A 13,129-nucleotide genomic window follows, 5' to 3' on the forward strand; every position below is an offset into this window, starting at 1 on the left:
TTATAGGAAACACACCGCAATTTCAACCTTAGCGGAATATAGACAAAGTTTTGTGGACATTTGTAATGGAAACGCAACTAGCGTTAGCTCAAAACACAAACCTCATACAACTCATGTAATTTTGTCTTTCTCATTGTGCTAGAAGAACAGAATAACGCCCGAAACCACTCGTGTTTTGTCTAACATGGTTTCCTCCACAGAAACATGAACTGTCAGCATCAATTTGCAACAAATGACGCAACAGGCGAGAACCTTGGTGCAAATATGATCGCATCCACCAAGAAGTTCAAGGACAGACATTTAGGTACTATATAGAAAGCCACAGGGATTTCAATCATTATCTAAAAGCAGAGTCAGCGAGGCGATCGGGTTCTCGCCGGGACAGAGCTTGCTCAAGAATCGCAGCAGACATGAGGCAGATACACTTAAAGAAAAGAGAGAAAGAAGAAGAAGAAGAAGAAAAAAAACGCTAATCAGAACAAATCAAATCTTCAAGGACAGATTCTGCAAGAAGAATCAAGAATGTTCAGCAGAGGGCTCATGTGGAGTTATTTTTAACGTTTCCTGGAAAAAGGACTGTCCAGAGACGAGAAAAGTTAAACGTTACCATGAGTCCTGCATCATGCCAGCGGTGAAGCACCCGGAGACCATTCACAGCTACGCCTGAAAACACTGACAGAGCGCCAGCAACGCATTCTCCAGGAGAAACTTTGTCAAAGAGTCCAGAAACAATTTGCTGATAAGAATCGACACTGTAGAGTCACAGGACGAAAAGTGTAAAAGTAACAAAAAAATAAAGAGGAAATACAATCGAAGAGAAGTGAGAATTATCATGAAGATACATTCAACTCGCAGTAGAACAGTGGAGACTTTCCAAAACAAAAATAAGCCAAATGTTTTAACCCATTTAATAGCCAGTTGTCTCTGTTTAGATCAGCAAAACGCATTAAAGACTAAACTTGTTTTAGTCCAGAAGTCCTGCCTGAATTAAACCAAAGCTGACAATGAAAGTCAGACTTTGTTGGCCAAACCGGGGAACTTTTAAAACGTCTCATGGCCGACTTTATAACCACGTTTACCCTTAAGCAGATGTAGAGTACAGTAATATTTCCAGTAATATTTCCAGGCTTATTAATGAAACTCTGCAGTTGGGGATGAGCAATCACTTCAAAGACCACATGTTCTGTCGTCTTTGCTGGGCCGTGAAGCCGTGGGACTGGAGTGTGTCGTCACACTGCGTAGCGGTCGGGTTGGGTGGGAGGGCGCCTAGGGGCCACCTGTCCAGAGAGGCCCAGGCGAGTCGAGGCCCAGCCGGTCTGTATGAAAACACACAAGTGTCAACAGGTGTTTGTACTGTATCACTCTGGATGGTGACAAACATTGTGGGCAGCAGCTGATGCCAGCCACTCGGTCAGGAGTCGTCCCTAAATAACCAGCAGTTGCCTGAGAGGACAGTTGTTGGAGCTTCGTGGTGCCGTCACCCCCCCTCGCTGAAAAATAGTTGGCGTTGTCATTAGAAGATTACTCTGAGTTCACTCGGCCAGTTTCATTAAAATGTTAAAGTGCCAGATTTAAAATGCCACGTAGTGGGCACTGCAGATGACTGAAAAGTTTAGTTCAGAAATTAATAATTAAAAAGGTTCCATGATGTCAAAAATCATATTTCTTTTCCTGTGTTTGGTCAGAGAGAGCCTCGTAAAGGTCTTCACGCCCCGTACGCATTTCCACACTTTTTCCACATAACAACCACAAAGTTAAATGTATTTTATTGAGGTTCTAACATGGAAGAGACCAACACAAAGTTGATTAAACGTTTGGAATGGAATGAAAATTTTTAGTTTCAGATTCCCTTTTGAATGTTTCCTCAACTATTCATTAACAAAAATTGTTTTGATTTGGTCTCAAATGGTCATTCATTGCACTTTATTTAGGAAAAAAAACACACAAATTTGTTTCTTATTTCTGTTTTTCATGTTAAAATGTTATTAAAGTATTTTATAGACACCTAAACCTTGTCCAGAAAACCTCCCAAAACCGCCTAAAGGTCAGGAGTTTGATGAGACATCAAACTTAGTTAATTAAAAAGCAGTAAGAATAATAAATAGCAAAAGAGTGACAAACAATAAGCACTGCTGCCGTTGTGGGGACTCTGAAGGAGGCGTCTAGCTGAGCTACGTCACAGTCACAGTAAAATACATTAAATCTGATGGTTGTAAGTTGATCAAACATGGAGAGGTTCATGGGGTGTGAAGGCGCAGAAAACTGCTGTCAGAGACTCTGCCCTGCAGGAAATCCACGTTTTCTTAGACAGTACTTGTTTCAGACATTTTCTTTTCCATCCCCTTGCAGTCGTGGCAGTTACTTTGTACCCTTTGACCTCTCGTCTGCTTGGTCCGAGAGAGGCAGCATCACCCTATGGGATAATAAATCAACCGCAAGTCGAAAGGTTAGCTCGACCCCCGGCGACCTTTGGCCGTACAAGGTTTCCCTCGGCCATATGTCTGTGGTTTACCAGGCACCTACGCCCTTCGGTGGATCAAAATACAGCAATTGAGCTTCACGCCCTGTCGGCCGAACAAACCCCACCTGAAGGTGGCGACGGTGAGCAGGATCCCTGCTGTGGCTTTTAGTAGAGGTCATGTTTAACTTACATTGGGGTGAATGTAACGATGACGATTTTGCTGAGAAAAAGTCTTTTTTTGGTCACTCTTGAATATTTTAGATAATCACAAAGTATCAGATGAATATAAGGCAGTTCCCAAATCACAATTTTAATTAATTAGGAAAAAAAAAAGGCATCCAAGCCAACCTGGCGCTCTGTGAAAATCTAATTGCTTCCTGGTGGCTGTGCCACCATTGGCAGCACCGTCTGCCTTTAGGGGTTTGCAGTAATTGGCAGTGAGTCTTTTTCAGCACTGTGCAGGAATCTACAGTTCCTGGCACACTTCTTTTAATTGGCCATACCACAGCTTCTCAGTCGGATTCAGATCCGTACTTTGAGTAGGCCACTTCAAGCTCTTGCTTCTTTAAGCCGTTATGCAGGTTTTCTTAGGCGGTACTGCTGTTTCATCAGAGAGGGTTCAAGTTTCAGGTCACAAACCAATGTTGTCCTTCAAGATTTTCTGATAAAGGGCAAAGGTCGTAGATCCATCAATCATAGAAAATCGCCTAGATCTAGATCAGCAACATTTACAACCCAAAGATCCATTTTTACTTTCAGGAGAGCCAAACAGAGCCGTAAATGTCACTCGACTTTCTGAAAAAGGACAACTTGCAATTTTAGATAAATCTTAAATTTAGGAAATTTGTTTATAATTTTTTAAAATAAAATAAAATCTGTGGGGTCATTCAGTTCCAGAACCTTCAAGGCAAAATGAGTTAAATAATGTTACTACATGTGTCGATTATTACATAACGCGGTTTTGGTGATGCTTTAATGCCCCAATTTTATAACATTTTTCTACAAAATGCTGTGTTACAAGTGAATATCTTTTCACATGCAGGAGCTTTCCTCTACTGAAGACACAATGCATCTGAACATTGCTTCTTGTATGTACTTGGCTTGTCCTTGATATTGATCTTTGATGACTTGAAACGTTAAAGTGTGACAAGATCACAAAAGCAGAAGCGATATGTAAGGGGAGAAACACTTTTTCACAGCATAATATGACCGATAGAAAGAGATCGGTAAACTTATCTCCCCAACACAGAGAGATAAGTTCTGGCTAAATAATAATGATAAAAACACAAAATAAAACTGGATCGACTTCAGTGATGTGATGGGGTTTGGCGAATTGCAAAGCGACGCACAAATGATGCATAATTTGACATCTGTGCGTCACAGTCGTAAGTTTAGATTGGAGAGAAAAAAATATATATTTTATATGAAAAAGAGGAAGTGAGAGAAGAAGAACAACGCAGAGTTTCCTTGAAAAACCTGCCGAGCGCTTCTGTGTAAGAGGGTTTCATTATTACACGCGTCTCGTTGCACATAGCACACATTTTTCAGAAATGATGTACGGAGAAAAAGGCGTCGAGATGATGAAAAGATACTGGAGTCTTTTTTCTTCTTCTTCTTTTTCTTCCCTTTTTACAACATCAGCCTCACTCTCATCAGTCATTCACCGGGTTTGCTGCTGCACACTGAGCCGGGAGAACAATTGGTCAAACGTGTGTTGAGCTGCTAAGTATATAAATATCTATCTGCTTTATGCACGTCTCCTCTCGGTTACTTTTACACCGCAAGGCAGCGGAATATCCCCCCAAAGACCGACATCACTCTCCGCAGCGAGTGAAAATTGAAAGCTGAGTGAAAAATGGAGCGCTAGGCAGCCAATGGACCACATCCACTGCTGTCCGTAAGCGGAGGTAGGTTTTCATATGGTGCGGAGGCTGCTTTTCTCATCAAGCGCCGGCCAGGAGGAGAACATGCTCGCTCAGTCTCAACGGCGGGAAGCTTTTCAACACCAGAACCGAGGGCCGTGCTTTTGCCGCGCCACGCCGGGGCCCCTGAGAGCCTCCTGACGAGGGCAGCAGAAGCAAACGAAGAAGAAAAAATAAAGAAAGGTTACAGGGGAAGTATATTCACATGAAATGTGGTCGGATTTGCCACTCTAGAAAAGTGGAAACTTCTGGTACCAGCGTGGAGAGCGGGCGATGAGGACTATTTTCCCCTCTTTACTTTCTAGCCAACCCCGGTCCCTTCCCCGCGCTGGGAGTGTCATCGGATATATGCAGCGGTCAGAGTTGCATCATGTGGAAATATTTGGTGTCGCATGAAATCCATCCTAACACCGCCCAAACTGTCATCGTCCTGTTTAGTGAAAAAGCCCCTGCTGCTAATTTTACACCCAGGAAGGACATGGAAAGCTGGGCTCGGCGGTACAAGCGAGTCTGATCTGAGCTATTTCAGCTAAGCTAAGCCAAACGCGCTGAGAGACGATTACCAGAACTGAATATGTGGAGAAAGAGTGATGGTTCCATGTTGAAGACAAATGCGGTTTGGTTTTATATATTTCCCTTTATTATTTAACTGTATGCGGTCACTTAGCGCCCCTCATCACCAACACACACACACACACACACACAACACGTGTAAGTTCAAAAGTTCAATGGCTCTTTAAGTCATGGTGCTGCCTAAAACACACCGAACTTTGTCATCTCCACAAACTTTAATGTATTTCACCAGGAGTTTAACTCGGTGCCTTCTTCCCAACATGGCGTGTTGGATTTCTTTCAACAGTGCCACAGTTTTATCTTAAATGTACACAGAAGAAAATAAATTATTCTAAATATCAAGAGAAACACATTTAAACTATTTCCATCATGACGGAGGCGTATAATTTGGTGGTCACCTGGACAACTGGAGATTCAACAAGAAGGAACAGAGCAGATTGTACGTTACATCTTGAGGAATCTTATTAAGTCCTTCAATGTTTGCAGCAAGACGTTACAGATCGTCTCTAAGTGTCTGGATATTCTGCCGTTATCTGTTGGGGTAGCAACAAGCTGATAATAAATGCTGGCTCTGTTCTGGGGAACTGAAGATGATGTGCATAGACGGATTCTTCACAAGAGCCAGAAAATGATGAACGACTCTGAGCATCCACTTTATGAGACCATCACTGAAAGACAGCCATCAGCACCTCAAACAACTCTTTGAAGATAACAGCAACATTTCATTTCTCTTTGGAGTCAATAAAGTATTTTTTCAATTTGAAATTTACTCAAAAGGAACAAACACAGTCGAGTCAAAAATGATTTCACCCAACCACTAACTGTCAGTGAAAAGCACTTCCAGGGTATCACGGTAAAGGCAAACGAACAAATAGGACGCACTTTTCAGATTTCTATTTGTCATTTTCCTTTCACTTCGCAATTATGTGACAATTATGTGCTGCTTTGTGCTAATTGTTAATCAACCAGGTAAAATCCTAATGAAACACATTGAAATTTATGGATGTAACATGACTAGATTCAGTGATTTTCCACCCTTTGAAAATAAAAACTTCATAAAAGTCATGTCATGCCAAGATAAAATTAGTTTCTTATAAAAGAAAAAATGTTAAGAAAATAGATTTTTCCTAGAGAAAAAAAATTAAATGTGGAGATTTCCTGTTCTTTGTCGCTTTTAAAATGTTATGTGAAGTGCTTTAACTCTCACCATTCTAATTATTATTATTTAACGATAGCTATACGTTGTTTAGGGAATAGAATAGATTAGGACATAACTTTATTAATCTCGGAGTGGGGAAACTGACTTGTTACAGTAGCACAGAAACAAAATATAGTCCATTGAACACCTCAATATTACGTACCGATAAAATGAAACTTGAAAATCTGTGAGATTTTGAAATACAGAATATGTTCTTTTGTGTGAGGTCATATGTGAAAACTGTGACTAGACCTATATATACAAATATATCACAGACCAAAACCGGCAGCAGCTAAATTCATCATACACACAGAACCGTTTGTTGGACTTTTTTCAGAAGAGGCCTTTTCTGACTTTACATGGTGCAGCAGCTAAATCAATAAATAATTGATGATTTATCCATGCATTGACTTTACCAGAAGAGAACAACATGAAATTGAGCATGAAGAAAAGGCCTCTCTATCTCCACAGCACAGATGCTCCAAACTTGGAACTCTGCCTCTGCCTCTGCTTCTCGGCCAGATGCATCTGAACGCATCCCTGAGCATTCCTGACGGGATTTCTGTTCCAGGTACCGTCCGCTGGCGCTGGTCAGGAGAGAAAAGGGAGATAAAGGACGGAAAAGTCAAGAGTGAGTGTGCAACGCGGCCCATGCTAGCTTTGCAATGTCTTGAGCTGCGTGCTTGAGCAGATTTGGGCTGATAGAAGATAAAGGCTCTTTGATAGGCTGCAGGTGTGCCGCTTTAATGAGCTCTACCCCCGGCACCCCCCCACCCCCCGCTCCCTTGCTTTCTCCCTGCCTTTCTTTTTTCCTCTCAGCCGTGCCGCTGAAGCACATCTGCACATCTGTCATTCAGTGCTCTGCGGCATCTCTCACCTCTTAACCTTTCCTCTCTCTGCCTGCCAGTCAATCCTGAACTCACACCGCACCACGGTGCTGCAACTTGCAACTCCTGCAGATACGACTCGCTCTGCTATGAATCTGATCCAAATCCTTCCCTGTGTGTGGGGGGGAAACTCTCTCTCTCTCTCTCACACACACACACACACACACACACACACACACACACACACACACACACACACACACACACACACACACACACACAGATAAAATGCACACAAGACCTGGGCCAGATTTTAGAAAGCGCTTACAAAGGCAGAAGCCCAGGGCCCCAATGTTCTTGGAGTCCGGAGGGCTACAGATATTTTTTTATTATTGTTTTATTTATTTAATTTTTAAACGTGTGTCTTGTATAAAAGCCACAGGTCCATAATAGGAGAGTTGTAATAATATTTTGGGAATGTATGAATATAAACAATACTTTACAATACAACAACATTTGAAAACAATTAAGTTATAGTATTTTCGTTTTGGGAGGGGTAGGATAACATGAAGCTACAAGCCAACGGATGTCCCACCATCATCATTTGGTATCATTAGTTCATACATAGTTTATGTGTAACTGAAGTTTGAATTCGAGAAAGAGCTTTTCTCCATAAATCCGGCCCTGCACGGACACCAGTCACTGAAAACTGAAAATTTTCGGCTGTCGATTGGGAAAAAGTTCCACATTTCGACGGCACCGCCCAGACACCTTGAGTCAGCTGTAGTTGCCATGCCAGGCCACTGTATGGCGCTGTGATTTTAGCATGTCATTGAACGCCCATGCGCGCTTGATCTTTAGCTTCCGCCTCATTGTAAATCACCTTCTTTCCGTCTCCCATGTACCGAGAAAAGTGCTCCATGTAACACTGAACAGGTTAAATAGCACAACACAGCACAAAGCTATCCGCCATTGTTTTTGTTGCCATCTGCCCGCGCAGATAAAATCATTCTGCGCATGTGCGCTTGCACAGACGTGGAGTAGCAGTTTCACACCTCAGCAGCAGAGGGTGTTACAGATAAGTGTCAAATGTAGTTTTGTAATTTTTTAAATAAAAATCTAGGAAATATAAAAAATTACAGCCAGTGTGTCTGAATACCAACAAAAATGTTGTGGTTTTAACTGAACGTGTAAACGACCCAACTCGAGAAGAAGAAGTGGAGGCAGAAAGAGGAAGGGACGTGAGATGCTTGCAGTCTCGTGCTTTCCCTTCTTTCGGAGGCTGAGGTGCCATGGGACTAGTTCAATGACGTATGTTGTGGCTCGACAGGAAACTCAGGGAGGAACTTGTGGCTTTATATTAAGTGTCGGGGCGGTTAACAGGAAAAGATAACCTGTTTGTGTTGATGTAACACGGAAGCGTGAATTCCTGGCACACGGAGGAAACGTAGCGAGAGTTTAAACCCAGTGTCTTGCTGGAATGTCCCGGGAGTTCAGTTCAGTGTGGGTTTGGTTTGGGCTGGCTGCTTTCAGACTGCAGCAGGCTGTTGCCTCACAGTGACCCAGTGTTGTGTGAACCGCTTAATTTAGGAAGTTGCATAAAATGAATTGGCCGGTGAATATCCCAATAAGGCACCTGACGGGAATTGGCTGGGAATGATAAGGAATTGTATGAATTTGCAAGGCAAATCAAGTTGTGATCGTCATTCCAACTGTGTAGCAAAGGGGCAGTGGAGAGGAAAAAAATGAGTGGAATACATTCACAAAAACAAAGCCCAAACAATGAGAGTTCAGCAAGTGTGGGAGTTATAAATATGAAGAAATAAAATGCAAAACAGGCCAGAGAGAGAAAAAGAGAGAGAGGCTCTAAAATTGCCACAGAAAACGGGTCATGATTCATGAGCAAATTGGTCGGACTTTCACAAACAATGCCACATTTTGTAAGTGTGTAATTATTCCTGCAGTTTGGCGAGATTATAGGCCGACCTCCTTTAGCCCAGAGGCATGAGTAAATCCCCTGTTTGCGCTTATGAAATAACAGGTTGTTGACTCAAATCTTTTCGCGTATTTGTGCTGACTGTACGGGCAGAAGGGAGGAAATAAAATATGGCTGTGGCAAAGCGAAGCGGGCAGACGTGAAACACAGCTACAGATTCGAGCTACACCTGGAATTACAGTTTGTGGGGAAAAAAAAGTATATATATATATATATATATATATATATATATATATATATATATATATATATATATATATATATATATATATATATATTTTTTTTTATTTTTATTTTTTTTTTTTTGCCAAACAAAGGCTCCAAGCCTTGGCCAGCCGCCTAAAGAGATACACAAGAGAGAATGAAGCCAGGAGGATTAACCAGCCCTTCTCCACCCAACCAGCTAAAGTGTACTCTCAATGGCAGGGTAATAACAACAAAGCAGACCCACCAAGGCTGGAGACGGAACAATACTGGAAAGGCATATGGGAAAGGGAGGCGTCCCACAACAGCAATGCACAGTGGCTAACCTCTCTACGAGAGGACCACAGCAACCTCCCTGAACAAGCCCCGGTAACCATCACTGTGGCAGATGTCCAAGAAAGAGTCTCGGGTATGAAAAACTGGACAGCACCAGGGCCTGACATGATCCATGCCTACTGGCTAAAGAAACTCATTGCCCTCCATGAGCGACTGGCAGCTCAACTGAACCAGCTGCTACAAAATGGGACTCACCCTGAATGGTTAACTGAAGGGCGCACAATCCTGATCCAGAAGGATCCCTCAAAGGGTTCAGTCCCATCCAACTATCGGCCGATAACCTGTCTCTCTACAACATGGAAGCTCATGTCAGGCATCATAGCAGCTAAGATAAGCGGGCACATGGATAAATACATGAGCACTCCTTGTAGACCACACAGTCGCCCGAGACTGCAAAACCCGACACACCAACCTTTGCACCGCTTGGATTGATTACAAGAAAGCCTATGACTCAATGCCACATACCTGGATCATTGAATGCTTAGAGGTGTACAACATCAATAGGACTCTAAGAGCCTTCATTGCAAACTCGATGGGGCTGTGGAAAACCACCCTTGAAGCCAACTGCAAACCACTTGCACAAGTGTCCATCAAATGTGGCATATACCAAGGAGATGCTCTGTCCCCACTGCTGTTCTGCATAGGCCTGAACCCCCTCAGCCAAATCATCAACAAGACTGGCTACGGATACCGACTCAAGAATGGGGCCACAATCAGTCACCTCCTCTACATGGATGACATCAAGCTGTACGCCAAGAGCGAACGAGACATCGACTCACTGATCCACACCACCAGGATCTACAGCACTGACATTGGGATGTCATTCGGACTAGAGAAGTGTGGTCGGATGGTTACAAAGAGAGGGAAGGTCGTCCGCACAGAAGGGGTCTCACTCCCAGAGGGAACAATAGCAGACATAGAGCACAGCTACAAGTACCTGGGAATACCACAAGCAAATGGCAACCTCGATGAGGTCACAAGGAAAGGAGCCACAGCCAAATACCTCCAACGAATAAGGCAAGTCCTGAGAAGCCAGCTCAATGGCAAGAACAAGATCCGTGCAATAAACAGCTATGCCTTACCAATAATCAGACACCCTGCCGGAATAATCAGCTGGTCAATGGAAGAGATAAAGGCCACGGATGTTAAGACTCGGAAGCTACTAACCATGCAAGGAGGGTTCCACCCCAAATCCAGCACCCTGAGACTGTGCACAAGCCGTAAAGGAAGGAGGCAGAGGACTAGTGAGTGTGAGAGCCACTGTCCAGGATGAAACATCCAAGATCCATAAATACATCAAGGACAAAGCCTCAACGGACGATGTGCTCAGCAAATGTCTCAGGCAATGGGGAACAGAGGACGAGGTGCTGGAGGTACCATCATGGGAGGACAAGCCCCTACATGGGATGTACCACCGACAAATAAATGAAGTGGCTGATATCAGGAAATCCTACCAATGGCTGGAGAAAGCTGGACTCAAGGACAGCACAGAGGCCCTCATCCTGGCTGCACAGGAACAGGCCCTAAACACCAGAGCACAGATCTACCACACCAGACAAGACCCAAGGTGCAGGTTGTGCAAGGAGGCCCCTGAGATAGTCCAGCACATAACAGCAGGGTGCAAGATGCTGGCAGGGAAAGCGTACATGGAACGACATAACCAAGTGGCGGGCATAGTGTACAGGAACATCTGTGCAGAATATGGACTGGAAGCCCCGAGATCAAAGTGGGGAACACCCCCAAAGGTGGTGGAGAATGACCGAGCTAAGATCCTGTGGGACTTCCAGATCCAGACAGACAAGATGGTAATGGCGAACCAACCGGATATTGTGGTGGTGGATAAAGAACAGAGGAAAGCCGTTGTGGTGGATGTAGCAATACCAAGTGACCACACCATCACATCAGGAAAAAGGAGCATGAGAAACTGGAGAAATACCAGGGCCTCAGAGAGGAACTGGAGAAGGCCTGGAAGGTGAAGACCACAGTGGTGCCTGTGGTCATCGGGGCCCTCGGGGCAGTCACCCCCAAACTGGAGCAGTGGCTCAAACAGATCCCAGGAACAACATCAGACATCTCAGTCCAGAAATGTGCAGTTCTAGGCACAGCCAAGATACTGCGCAGAACCCTCAAGCTCCCAGGCCTCTGGTAGAGGACCTGAGCTCAGAGGATGAAAGAGAGACCACCCGCGGAGGGTGAGAAGGGAATTATATATATATATATATATATATATATATATATATATATATATATATATATATTAGGTCAATTCGCGTTTCTGTGTTCACATTTATTTTGGTTTCAGTTTGACGAGCATGGCATACACAATTATGAGGTGACTTCCAAGTAGACAGCTGTTCAGCAGGCAGTCGTCAATGCCCTCCACAAAGACAGGGAGCCACAAAAGTGCTTTATCCAAACATATTAACAGAAAGTTGAGTGGAAGGAAAAACTCCAGCAGAAAGGACTGTGAAGTGAGGCGCTTTTTGCTAAGATTCACAACGCTCATTACTAGATATCACAAGACAAAAATAACCAAAGCAAACGCCAAATACGTTGTCAAAATAAAGAGTGCCATATCAAATGCTACTGTAAAGTTAAGTGGAAGGAAAAATAGTTGCCATAAAATCTTGAACCAAAGCCAAGCAGACACAGATGCATTGAGAACATATCCTTCAACTTTCGCCTTCCTTGTGTCAAGCCATTTCTGTACCAGAGACAAGGCGTTCTCGTTGCTTGAGGTCAAGTGGAAGGTAACTGTAGTCGCCATGTCACCGGCAGTTTGTCCCTCTGTGTTTTATCAAGTCCAGTCATATTTCAATGCACTTTATGTCTGCCTCTAGTGACAAACTTCACTGAGATGCTGATTACATTTTCCAGCAGGACTCGACACCACACTGTCAAAAATACCAATACCTACTTTATTGACCCATTTATCACCGTGACTGACTAATGGCAAAACTGGTGAGACCTGAGTGCATATACTGTACAGTACATCGAAATACCAGTAATAAAATGTACTTTGTGTCTGTTGTTTAGCAGCACGGGTAATGTACAGATTTGAATAAACATCGTCGCATTTCAATTTTTGAATTGAATCACTGAACTAATTGACGTTTTGCCCATTGAAAGCAGGTAATAGTGATGTGAACTCAGCATTTCGGTCACAATGTCACAATATTTCCCTCCTTTGCTTTTTCACCTCGTCATGAAGTCAGTCAGACGGCCAGCCAGTCAGTCAGTCAATCAGTCGGGCAGTCTGCTGTTTGGGCAGGGTGGAGGATTGTAGACGGGCCCTTTGTTTGAACAGAGGAGCCCCAGACACAACAGTGGCCAGCCCCGGCCCCTACACAATGGCCGTCGGCACAAAGGCCCACACACTGGGAGAATGGGGCCCGAGCTCGGAGGTGGGGGGTCGGGGGAGGTTTGATGGAACGGCTGGGTTGAGGTTGTCCACCTGCACACTTCGGAACTGGACAGTCCCCACCTTTCCCACCAGCCCGCTCGCCCACACACACAGAGACCACTTCCACCCCTCATGACCTCATAACACACCGGCGTTAAAGAATATGAATAAAAACAAGCTGCTGCAGGTGTCCTCCTGCGCTGGAGGCA

The sequence above is a fragment of the Poecilia mexicana genome, unplaced genomic scaffold (genome assembly GCF_051168715.1).
Source record: "Poecilia mexicana isolate PSO_F unplaced genomic scaffold, ASM5116871v1 scaffold_6, whole genome shotgun sequence".
NCBI classification, from domain to species: Eukaryota; Metazoa; Chordata; class Actinopteri; order Cyprinodontiformes; family Poeciliidae; genus Poecilia; species Poecilia mexicana.